The 12,500-nt window shown below is 30.9% G+C and overlaps 1 pseudogene; it reads left to right on the top strand.

Moving 5' to 3' along the window:
* Positions 1-12,500, top strand: part of LOC129611561 (probable cyclin-dependent serine/threonine-protein kinase DDB_G0292550) — a 24,155-nt pseudogene that overhangs the window by 9,156 nt on the left and 2,499 nt on the right.

Here is a 12,500-nt window from a genome sequence, read left to right on the forward strand (position 1 = left end):
CAATTTTTAGGACATTAGTAAGTTTATAGTTAGCATACGTAGAAAAATGTAAATTTGGCTCTTAGTAGAGTTTCTCTTTGTGCTATCCGAATTCCCTGAAATGCTCACCAGTTAGTTTCGGTAACAACCAGAACTCAAATATCAAATTTCAAGAAATTCCATCAATTCGTTCCGTAGATATGGTGAAAAATGTAAAATCGGTTGCAGATCAGTTTTCGAGCCCTGATCTTTCCAAAAAATTTACATGTTAATTGCTTCAATACGAAGAATTAAAATATTAAATTTCAATGAAATCGGCCGATTATTACTCTTTATATACGTAAAAATGTATATTTGGCCAGTAGTATATTTGGCCAGTAGTGGGACGGTCGAGAAAAGCTTATATATTAAATTTCAAGTAAATCGGTTAATTATTATCTTTAAAATGTTCAAAAATGTAAAACAGGCCCGCTTACAAGTGCAGTTCCCGAGGCCTGATATATCCCAAAAGATGATCATTCCGTGCCATGGTGGAAATAAACTTACATATAAAATTTCTTCAAAATCGGTTCAGCAGAACTTGAGATATACGTGTGCACACACAGACCGACAGACCGATATACCGACAGGTTGCTAAAAATAGTTTATTTACACTTCCCAACTATGGAAAAGTGTATTGCCACCGAAAACTCGATATGCAAAATTTGCTGCCATAAGCTTACTAATGTCCTAAAAATTGGAAATAAGTATTGAAAATATTCGGTAACATTTTCATTTAACTAGAAAATACACATTGCGGTCGGTTATGTGCTAGCCATATTAGATTTTTTTAATTAGTGATACAAATATTATTTTATTTAATTAATTAAATTTTAAAACAAGTAAAAACGTTTCAGTCGGTATAAACCGATTGAATTATACCCTGCACCTTTCGTTGTTGTATAGCAGTTACTCAAACCTATGAAACCATTCTATGGAAATTTCACGGATATGTCTGATTTATAACTGGACACCAGGCGCGGTTCTGATGTATTCGTCGCCCTAAGCGGTTCCTAAAAAGTGCGCCCCCCCCCCCCTTCATCCTTTTCACCTATTTTATTACTGTGAACAAAATTTAATAGGCATTGCACATTGTGCATCATAAAGCAGTTTCTTGTAACCTTATTGTGCTGAATTATAGAATTAAAGTCTGGAACTAAACTTTCAATTTTTTGTTTTATAAATTCAAAAACAAGGTAATTTATTTAACTGTACGTTTTTTTATGAAGTTATGATCAGATTTATATCAATCACTTAAACTTGATTTTTTGATTTTAACAACCAAAAAATTTACTTTTTGACGTAAGTGAAACTTATTGTAAAAGGTTCTATGAAAATTATATCAAATGAACTTTTTCACAGCTTATTTGAATATGAAAAAAAGTAAAAAATTATTTTTATTTTTATTCGTAATTTTATTTTCATTTTTATAATTATTTTTATTTTTATTCGTAAAATTTGGCTTTTTATTTCACAAATCGCCTGAGAAATGAAGCAGCGTATAAAAAAAGTTTCGACTTGCATTCAAAAATTTAGGGAAAATCAAAGTTTCGTTCTAAAATTTGTGACTTAAAAACTAAGCTTTTCATGTACATAGCTATAAGCTTTTATACTGTTCATTATATTTTTTAGATTTTATTAAAATAAATGCATTTACTGGTATTTATAGGCTCGTGGTTTTGAAATTTCAGAATGTCGTTTTGCTTAACTGTTTTAATTTTGGAGATAAATGTGTGAAGCAAATTATGCGCCATTTCATTTTACTCTTATTTTTTGGATGACTTACACTACATCAATTCAGCATAAAAATTCTTAACATTCACTTGATTATTAAACAACATTTTTTCAATTCAATATAAGTAGTAGATTTTATCAATTAAAATTTAATTCTGTGATTGATAACAGTTTTTTCAAAAACGAAAGCAGAACATAGTAGTAGAAATTCATAACGATCATGTAATTTTAAAATTCATTCAAAATTTTTTGTTGTTAAACAAAAACAAAATATGGGTATACACAATCTCAATATCAAGCTATGCTTTCCATCATTTAAGAATATTGCTCTCATTCTCTTTTTCTAATTTCTTTCTATTCTCATTCTTAATTTGTGTTTTTTTTGTTTTGTTCTTGTTGTTTACTAATGCAATAGTATACAGAAAAGTAATACATTATAATAATGTGTTTGTTTGTTTGGTGAGTGGGCGCCAACTAAGCAAAAATAAAATTTTGCATGTATGAAACAATTTAAATATAATGTGTACGAACGAGTGTAGCCACTAAGCATAATAAAAACATTGCTTTGTGATATAATTATATGTGTACGAGCGAGTGTTGATAGGGAGCAATTGCAGCAAAATAAAAATTTTGCTTTATGAGATAATTATATGTGTACGCATGAGTGTTAATCTTATTCATATTAGACAATATAAATTATGTGTACATGTGTATTTTTGAACATTTTTATTTGTTGCGTACATTGCTTCTATATATGTATGTATATTATATGAGACGATTTCACTTATATATATGAACGTTTGAATGTATACAGCTGTGTGAAATAATATTCTGTGTTTATAGGCATATACAGTACATAAAAAATAAGAATGAAAGAGTAGTGTAGAGTAAAGAAATGTATGAGTAATTTTAATTCTATGAACATTTTTTGTTATATGGTGCAAATAGAAAATATGTGTAGGAACAAAATATTATGTTTGCATGTAGATAGATTTTATTAAGTTAATTTCGCTATAAATTGATGTATAAAAAAAAACTTGGAATCCTTTTTTTTGGGTGAAAAATTTTTTTTTTAAATTTAGGGGTTTTTTAAGTTTTCAATGGCGCCCCTATTTTTTATCGCCCATTGCAAATGCATACTTTGCATGTATGATGAATCCGGGGCTGCTGGACACACAACGGTCAAGTTTCATGAATCTGACTTCATTTTTCCAAATATTTAAACTTTTTGACTTGTATGGGAGCTACTCGTAGCTGTAGAGCAATTCAACTAAAACTTCAGAAATATATCTGACCTATAACCTGACACACAACCGCCAAGTTTCATGAATGTGACTTTATTATTTTTCCAAATATTTAAAATAAGCTTTTAGACTTGTATGGGAGCTACTCGAACCTGTCAAGCAATTCCACCAAAACTTCAGAAATATATCTGGCCTATAACTCGACACACAACTGCCAAGTTTCATGTATCTGACTATATTATTTTCCCAATATTTAAAACCTGTCAAGCAATTCTTCTAAAACTTCAGAAATATAATATTTGACCTATAATTGGACACATGACTGCCAAGTTTCATGAATCTGACTTTATTATTTTTCCGAATATTAAAAATTTGCTGTTGGAGTTGTATGGCAGCCACCCGAACCGGTGCAGCTATCCAATTATAATTTTTAGAGCATGTGTAGAATATAATTGGACACATGTATACAAAATTTTATTTTATAGCTTTATTAGTTTTTGAAATATTTAAAATAAACTCTTTGAGTTGTATGGCAGCTACCCGAACCTGTTGTCCTATAACAATAGGGCTCTCCCTTGGCACAAAAGAAAAAACTTGTGAAAGTTTGGTGTCGATTGCATTATTCGTTTTTGAGTTATCGTGCGATCGGTGGGGCGGACGGACGGACGGGCGGACGGACGGACGGACATTTCTAAATCGACGCAGAATTTTACGCTGAGCAAGAATTTATATATATGTCCATAACGCAGATGACTCCCTCAAGTAGTTACAAACTCCATACCAAAGTTAATATACCCTTCACGAAGTGCAGGGTATAAATACCGAAGTTAATATACCCTTCATGAAGTGCATATATGCATTATAATTTTAACTTCTAAAAATTTAAATTTTTTTTAACATTAATTTTTCTTAGATATTGAGAATAAAAAACATTAAGCTCTCCCTACAACTCTCCAATTTGGGTGGTCCCTAAAAAACTAGATCAATCGGGACAGCAAAAATGGAGAATCGTCGTAGATTATAGGAAGTTAAATGAAATAACTGTAGAAGACAAATTTCCGATTCCAAATATAGAATCACTTTTCGATAAATTGGGAAAAGCCCAATACTTCACAACACTTCATCTCGCTAAAGGATTTCACCAAATCCTTGTAGACGAAAAAGATCAGCAAAAAACAGCCTTTTTGACTCCTCAAGAACATTATGAGTTTGTCAGGATGCCATTCAGTTTAAAGAATGCTCCGGCAACATTCCAGCGGATGATCAATAACGTTTTACGCGACTTCATTAATAATAACTGTGTTGTATATCTTGATGATATACTAATTTTCAGTACGTCACTTCAAGAGCATCAAAATGCTATAATAAAAATTTTTGAAAAACTTAGAAAATTTAATTTAAAAATTCAGTTAGACAAATGTCTCTTTTTCTCTAAAGAATCGTAATATTTGGGACATCTTCTTACAGACAAAGGAATAAGACCCAATCCAAAAAAAATTGATATTATAAAAAAAACTTAAACTTCCAAACTCTCGAAAATCTATTAAAAGCTTTCTTGGGATAACCGGGTATTACCGGCAGTTTATAAAGGATTACGCAAAAATTGCACAACCTTTAACTTACTGTTTGAAAAGGGATAATAAAATCGATGTAAGTAATCCAAAATATATTGCCGCTTTTGAAAAATTGAAGGAAATTATTACAAGTGACTTCGCGATTGGAGCTGTTTTATCGCAAAACCGCCATCCGATTTCATTTGCCAGTAGAACATTAAATGACCATGAAACACGCTACAGAACTAGAGAAAAAGAACTATTAGCAATTATATGGTCTACAAAATATTTTAGACACTACTTTTATGGTGTCAGATTTACGATAAAAACGGATCACAGACCTTTGGTATGGTTGAGCTCATTAAAAGAACCTAACTCAAAACTGCAAAGGTGGAGGATTAAACTTAATGAATTTAATTTCGACATAGAATACGTCAAGGGCAAAGATAATAAAGTCGCCGATTTCTTGAGTAGAATAAATGTAGAAAAAAATGAAGATCAATAAGTCAAACCGATGTAGCTACAATTCATAGTGGCGTCGAAAATTTGGGCGACCACATTCCTATTGCAGAAAACATCGTAAATAAATATTTAAACCAGATTTATCTTGTAGCAAAGAAACCTGGTGAACTGATTATAAAATATATTTATTATATAGGAAAATTTTTATCTCTGAAGAAGACTTAAACAATGAAAATTATTTAAATGATTTTTTAAGGCGATTTATAAGAAATGGTATTACTGCAATTTGTTCGGAATTAGAAGATAGCAAATTCAATATTCTGCAAAGGAAATTGATAGAATTATTTAGTAATGATAGAAAAATTAAGTTTGTCAAATGCTCTATATTAGCTCAAGAAATTGAAAATGAAGACGATCTGATCAAAATTATAAAAGAAATCCACGAAGAAACTAACCATCGCGGTATTTTAGAGAACTTTAACGAAATTAAAAACAAGTATTATTATCCAAAATTAAAAGATTATATATATAAATATGTTAACAACTGTAGCATCTGCATTGGGCTAAATATGATTGGAAACCTAATAAATATAACTTTAATATTTCTGAAACACCATCTGGGCCAAATCAGATAATTCATGGCGATACATTTTATGTAAAAAAAGAAGTTTTTCTTATCACAATCGACAAATTTTCAAAACATCTTTCAATTACCAAGTTAAATGACAGAAATAGTGTAACAATAGTTCAAGCTTTAAGAGTAAGAAATTCCATATTTGGCAAACCAAAAAAATATATATTTGATAACGAATTTGACAGTTTAAATATTAAAGATTTCTGTAGAAAAGAAAATATTGAAGTCCATTTTAAATCCCCTAGAAGCCATACAGAGAATTCAGACATAGAAAGGGCTCACAGAACCATTACAGAACATATACGAATATTGAACATAACCGACCCAAATCTAGATACTGAAAGTAAAATATTAAAAGCCGTTGAAGCCTATAACAATACTCTTCACTCTGTTGCTGAAACCAAACCAATAGATTTTCTTAATGGTAGAATTTCAAATTTTCAAGAAATAAAACAAAGATTAGATAGAAAAAAGGATAACATTATAAATAGATTGAATGAAAGCAGAAAACCTTTTTCAATCCCAAATGATTCCGAAATATTAATAAAAGACCCTGCAATTGTTCGTTATAAAGAACAACCTCGTTATAAAAAAATTAAAATCAAAAAATTTAATAATAAAATAACAGATTTAAATAACAAAAAAATACATCCAACCAGAATTAAAAGAAAATATAAATATTTTTCAGGTGACGCAACCAGTAACAACAACTCTTAAAAGAATAATATTACAAATTTTTATATTTATACTATTTTTAAACACTACTAAAGCAATAATTACGGTGGAAAAACTGGAAACCGTATCTGGTTACGCTTTAATCCAGCAAGATCAAGTTCCCATAATAGAAAGTTACGTTAAAATCTTTCACATTGTAAATTTGAACGACATTAACGATACAATAAATCTCATAGAATCTAGCATTAACGCTACCTTTTTCTTATCAGAAAATGATCCAACTTTTAATTTAAGATAACCAAAATTTTAAAGGACAAAATTAGTAAAGTAAAGCATACTTTTAAGACATTGATTCCCTTTAGATATAAGAGATCACTAATAAACATTGGTGGCTCATTCCTGAAATGGATTTTCGGCACAATGGACGAAGACGACAGACTTGAACTGGAAGAACATTTTAAAACTCTAGACTTTAACACTCATAACCTAATGAATAATCAAAATAATCAAATAAAAATAAATAACAATATGCAAAATAATATTAAAACTTTGCAGAAAACTATTAATAAAAACCATTTAAATATAAATAAACTTTTAAAAGATATCATTGTAGGAAATCATAACTAAACAATTACCATACTTTCGGATATTAACTAATAGTAACCTCTTAAATGAAGAACTCGAAAAAATTCAGGAAAACGTGATATTTGCTAAACACCAAATTATGAGTAGATCAATTTTAACTTCTGAAGAAATTGATTTCTACAATATAGATGTTTTTAAAATTCAAGAAATTAAAATTTCATTGGCCGTAACAAATACTAATAAACTAATTTTTGTCTTACAATTACCAATTATGAGCGAAGAAAAAGCTATCAAGTATAAAATTGTTGCGGTACCGAACTTAAAATTTGAAGAAATAGAAATTGCAAATTCAGATATCATATTATTCTGAAACGTAACATATTATCTAACGCAGGAAAGGCATAAAAATAAGTTAAAAATAACATCAAATTGTATAACAAATTTATTTGTACAATCTTATGCAAATTGTTGAAAAATAATTGAAACAAAATTAAAAATAGTAGAAATAGATCAAGGAACAATTTTAATAAAAAATGCTGTAAATTATAAATTGTTAAATGATTGTAATAACGTAACATTTTCGTTTAATAAAAATTATATAATTTGATTCAATAATAAATTGTACCATTGAAATTGATAATGTAAAATTTGCAAACAGGAATAGAGAATTCAAACAAAATTTGGTATTACCAAACTATATTCAAATGAAAAATTTGACAAATGGAATTAAATTAGAAACTTTGAATTTAGAACAAATAAAAAATAATAAAGAAATTTAGGAGTTACATTACAAAAGAAAAATTAACGATAATTTTATTTATACCAATTTAATTCTTGTTGTAATTATAATAATAATTTTATGTGTCTTAATATGTTATCAAATTAAAATAAGTAAAGAAAAGAGATTCCAAATTAATACAAAAAAGATTGATACTGAAAAAATTGTACAGGAGTACAAAAATCTTAACGAGGGGGGAGTTATATATCCAACTAACCAAACACTTGCAGAAATCATAGAGTCAAATTCAAAGATTTCTGTTGATTCTGAAAATTAATATTATTCTCATAAAAATTTTATTCTCATGAAAAATTAAAATTCAAAATTTTAATTTTTGTTTTTTATTATATTTTTTTTCTTTCTTTTCTCATTTTACTCTAAAATTATTTCACATGGTTTTGAGCAAATAAGTAAAGTAATTGTTTTTTCATAATTTTCATGAATCTCAAATTTCAATGATAAAAACTTAACAAATATATTTTTTTATAAATTTTCGTTTTTAAGTGCAAAAGACTAATTTTGACACCACTTAAGAACGACCAGACGATATTAGAACCTTTTTTGTTTTTTTTTCCGTTACTTATGAAATATTACTACTCTGTGTGAAAATATCAGATTAGGAATTATTTTTCTAAAAGTAAATTTTCTTAGTTTAAGACTAGCCATAAGAAAATAAAGATCTATTTTAAGAAATTAAAATAAAGAATATTTTTTGTGTTAAATTTCTTTCTTTTTTTTTATTACATATTATTGAAATTAAAAGTTAAATAAAATAAATATTGTGTTTTATTAAAATTATTACGGAAAATAATAATATCAATAATAAACATAAAATAAACAATTCCTGTTAACGAACAAAATTAAACTTGCACATATACATATATTGTAAAATTTAAGTGCATTGGGACCTTTCATATTGATATAATTTTTTTTACCTGAAGTGATCATACATTTATTTTTTTTCATTTTTGGTGAATAGAGTAAAACCATTTTTTATTGAACGTTAATTTAATCAATGAATTTTAAATTAAAATAATATTAAATTAAACCAAGTTTTTCTTTCCATTTTAAAAAAAAATTTTTTTAAATTTATGATTCGAGGATTCATATATTTATATGAAATTATTTTGAGGAGATTTATTTTAAATGCGTTAAATCTCGGGGGAGGGCGTGATTTGATGTATAAATGATTTGAAATGATTATATTCTATTCCATAAATTATCACAGTGCAATTAAGTTGATTTAAAATAAGGAAGTGTTCTGTAAAGTAAAATAATTATAAGTGTTTTAAGTTGAATATTAAAAATAAGCTAAATGTGATAATAATAATTATAAATGAAGTAATAATTAAAAAATAAATTAACAATTAAAAACATTATAACATAAAATAAAATTATTACGATTTTTTAATAAAATAAGAACATAAAATGCAACGACTCATAGATGACATGATATGGGGTGTTGTCAAAAGCTCCCTCTATATCAAGGAAGCAGCCAACTGCCACCTCCCACACTTCCAGTGAGTTTTCAAGGACCCCCACCAGACTCTGAAGAGCGAGTACAGTAGACCTTCCCGACTGATAGGCGTACTGAGACTCATGGAAGGGATTGCTTCCCAGTGCATCGTCTTGTATAAATCTATCAACCACTTTTTCCAATGCATTCAATAGAAAAGAAGTAAAGCTGATTGGACGGAAAGACCTCGGGTGGTTGCTTGGTCGCTTGCCCGCCTTGGGAATATACGTCACTTCAGTCACCCTCCATGCCTGAGGGATGTAACTCCACGTATAGCTGGCACGAAAAAATTCCAACAGTGCTCTAGCAACTTGTTGGAAACCCCTCTGCAAAATCCAGGATATATCCCGTCATCACCTGGGCCTGAATATCCCGTCATTTGAAGGGCCTGAAAGAGAAAACAGCTCATCTATTCCTGCCCAGCGTGAAGACCAGACGGGATCGTTGCCAGTAATCCCTTCTGCGCCAGGATGCCCTCGGTTCAATAACCGCATTTGAGTGATTCCGAAAAATCTTTGAGTCAGGAAAGTGCATTGACCCCATAAGTTTCAACGTCTGCTTTCCGTTTTCAGTCATGGAGCCATCAGGCCGTTCCATTAGGCCCAACCCGCTAAAATACTTTTTGGAAAGCACCCTGTGAAGACGCCCACTGCTAGAGAGTTCATCTCATTTGGATGAGATTTGGAACATCACACATGGATGTCTCATTAAGACATGCCATCCACTAACCCTACTTCCGATAAACTCAGTGCAAAGGGTGATGTCAAGGACTTCTTCCCTAATTGCATTTATGAATGTCGGCCTATTGCCCTTATTCATAACCATTGATTTATTGCTATATATAAATTCAAGCACCTCTTTTGTTTATATTATTACTTCCCCAGACGGTGTGGTGGGCATTGGGATCACTTCCTATTATCAGTTGGAAGTTCCTCCTTCCACAAAAGTCCACTAGATCTTTCAGTTGCTCGTCTGGATGGACACAATCTCCCGGGAGGTAGGATGACCACACAATAAACTCTGTCCATCCCCCCGAAGGCTTCACCTTCATCAACGCAGCTACCTGATCCTTAGAACAGTAATCTGGAATGGGGAAATACGTTAGCCTTTTACTAAACAAAATGCAAGCCCTAGACCTGCCTCCAATTGTATTATCATACAATAGCTCACCTGTTAGGCCCTTAATCTGACCCTTCACTAGGTAAGGTTCTTGGATAAGGGCGATATCGAGGCAATACTTCATAAATCTATGAGCTGGAACATCAGTAGATGCCCTAGTATGCTGTAGGTTTACTTGGATGCACGAAAGTACCGAAGCAGTTCCGAGCTTCCCTATGGGCTTGGGCCCTTTTGCTTCACCCGGGATGCTTTTATTTGGTGCGCTGGTCGATGGTCCTTCCGTTTCCCTTGCCGCCACTTTCGGAAAACTCATTGGAAAGTCTGAAGTCGTCGTTGTCGCGGTGGGTGTTGGTTTTCTATTTCGTCCTGCCTTGCCGCCAGCACCTTGAGAGGATTTCCTCCCTTTAACCCGAACAGCAACACGGAAGAAGTTCAGGAAATGTCGGAACTCCGCTTTCCGTAGATCTTCCAATCCGGAATCATCCACGGAAAAGGTAATGAAGCACTCTCCAAGAACTCATCTTGAGGCTGCGATTTTGCTTCCCTATCCTGCTTAGGAATTTGTCCCTGGAGAGACCGACAGTTGTCTCGTCTTTTAGCATGTACGTGACGCAGACATGCTGTTTGGGCATGTCGTCGCCATCCAGTACCACGACGTTGCAACCGTCCCAAGGCTTTATCTTCCTGCAGACACTGGTTATCCACTCACTGGTGTTTTGATTGTTGCGTGTTACGGATATCCATCCATCCCTTTGCAACGCTGCAGTGAATTGTGGATGAGAATCCACAACCTTATCCATTTTATCCATGATGGCTACTTTGATTTACCCCATCTGGGCTTCGGATAGCTTTTCCTTTGGATGCAGTCTATGAGTGATGGCCACCTTGACCTGTGCTACTGCATCCCGATAAGAAGTCATTTTCGGGTTTTGTTGAGGAATGTTCCAAGGGACCTTTTCCTCAACATTGCCCTTCATCGACCTTTTTTTGAGGGCCCTGCATCAGGGGTGTTGCTCTCTGACCTTTCCTTCTTCTAGGGATGGTTGGCCACAACAACCGATCCGCAAGCCCTCAGCTTTTCTAGCCCTTCCTTCTCATATCTGCGAGCTTCCTCTGGAGACATGCCATCACTGTTGTAGTTGTAATTGTTTCTGTTGTTATTGTTTTTGTTGTTTTTGTTGCCGCTGTTTTATTTGTCACAGTTGTTGTTCTTGTTGTTTCTGTTGTTGTTGTTCTTATTGTTTTCATTCTCCATTTCTGCTCCCACGAGTAGAAGCATAGTCACCCATGAAAGCATCGCCCGGCATACCATAGGAAGGGTCGTTTAAACTGGAGGTCGGCTGGTATCCACAACCCGCATTCTAACAAGTAAGTTCCCCCTTAGCCATGCAGTCATTGGCATATGCTGCTCCACCTTGACTTGAAATACCAGTCGTCAGCTGACGTATAGATATAGGGCTGAAACACACAAAGCAAGAGGTTCGTCACGAGACATGACCACGATACGAACGTAACTTGGATCGTTTCAATCACACCTTTATCCTCCGCCATGACCGGGGCCCACAACTGGGAGGTGACAGTGCTGTTTTGGGCCCCAATAATAATAATAATAATAATAATAATAATAATAATAGTAATAATAATAACAATAATAATAATAATAATAATAATAATTATATAATAAATATAATAATAATAATAATAATAATAACAATAATAATAATAATATTACCAGTAATAATAATAATAATAACAATAATAATAATAATAATAAAAATAATAATGATGATAATGATAATACTAATGCTGATAACGATAATAATAACAATAATAGCAATAATAATAATAATAGTAATAATAATAACAATAGTAATAATAATAACAATAACAATAATAATAATAATTAGAATAATAATAATAATTGTAATAATAATAATTATAATAATAATAATTATAATAATTATGATAATAATAACAGTAATAATAATTATTATAATAAGAATAATAATGACAATAATAATATTAATAATGATGATAATAATAATAATAATAATGATGATAATAATAATAATAAAAAGAATAACAATAAAAATAGATATAATAATAATAATAATAATAATAATAATAATAATAATAATAATAATAATAATAATATAAAAATAATAACATCAATAATATTAAA

The sequence above is a fragment of the Condylostylus longicornis genome, unplaced genomic scaffold (assembly GCF_029603195.1).
Source record: "Condylostylus longicornis isolate FDR11 unplaced genomic scaffold, ASM2960319v2 ptg000052l, whole genome shotgun sequence".
Classification (NCBI taxonomy): Eukaryota; Metazoa; Arthropoda; class Insecta; order Diptera; family Dolichopodidae; genus Condylostylus; species Condylostylus longicornis.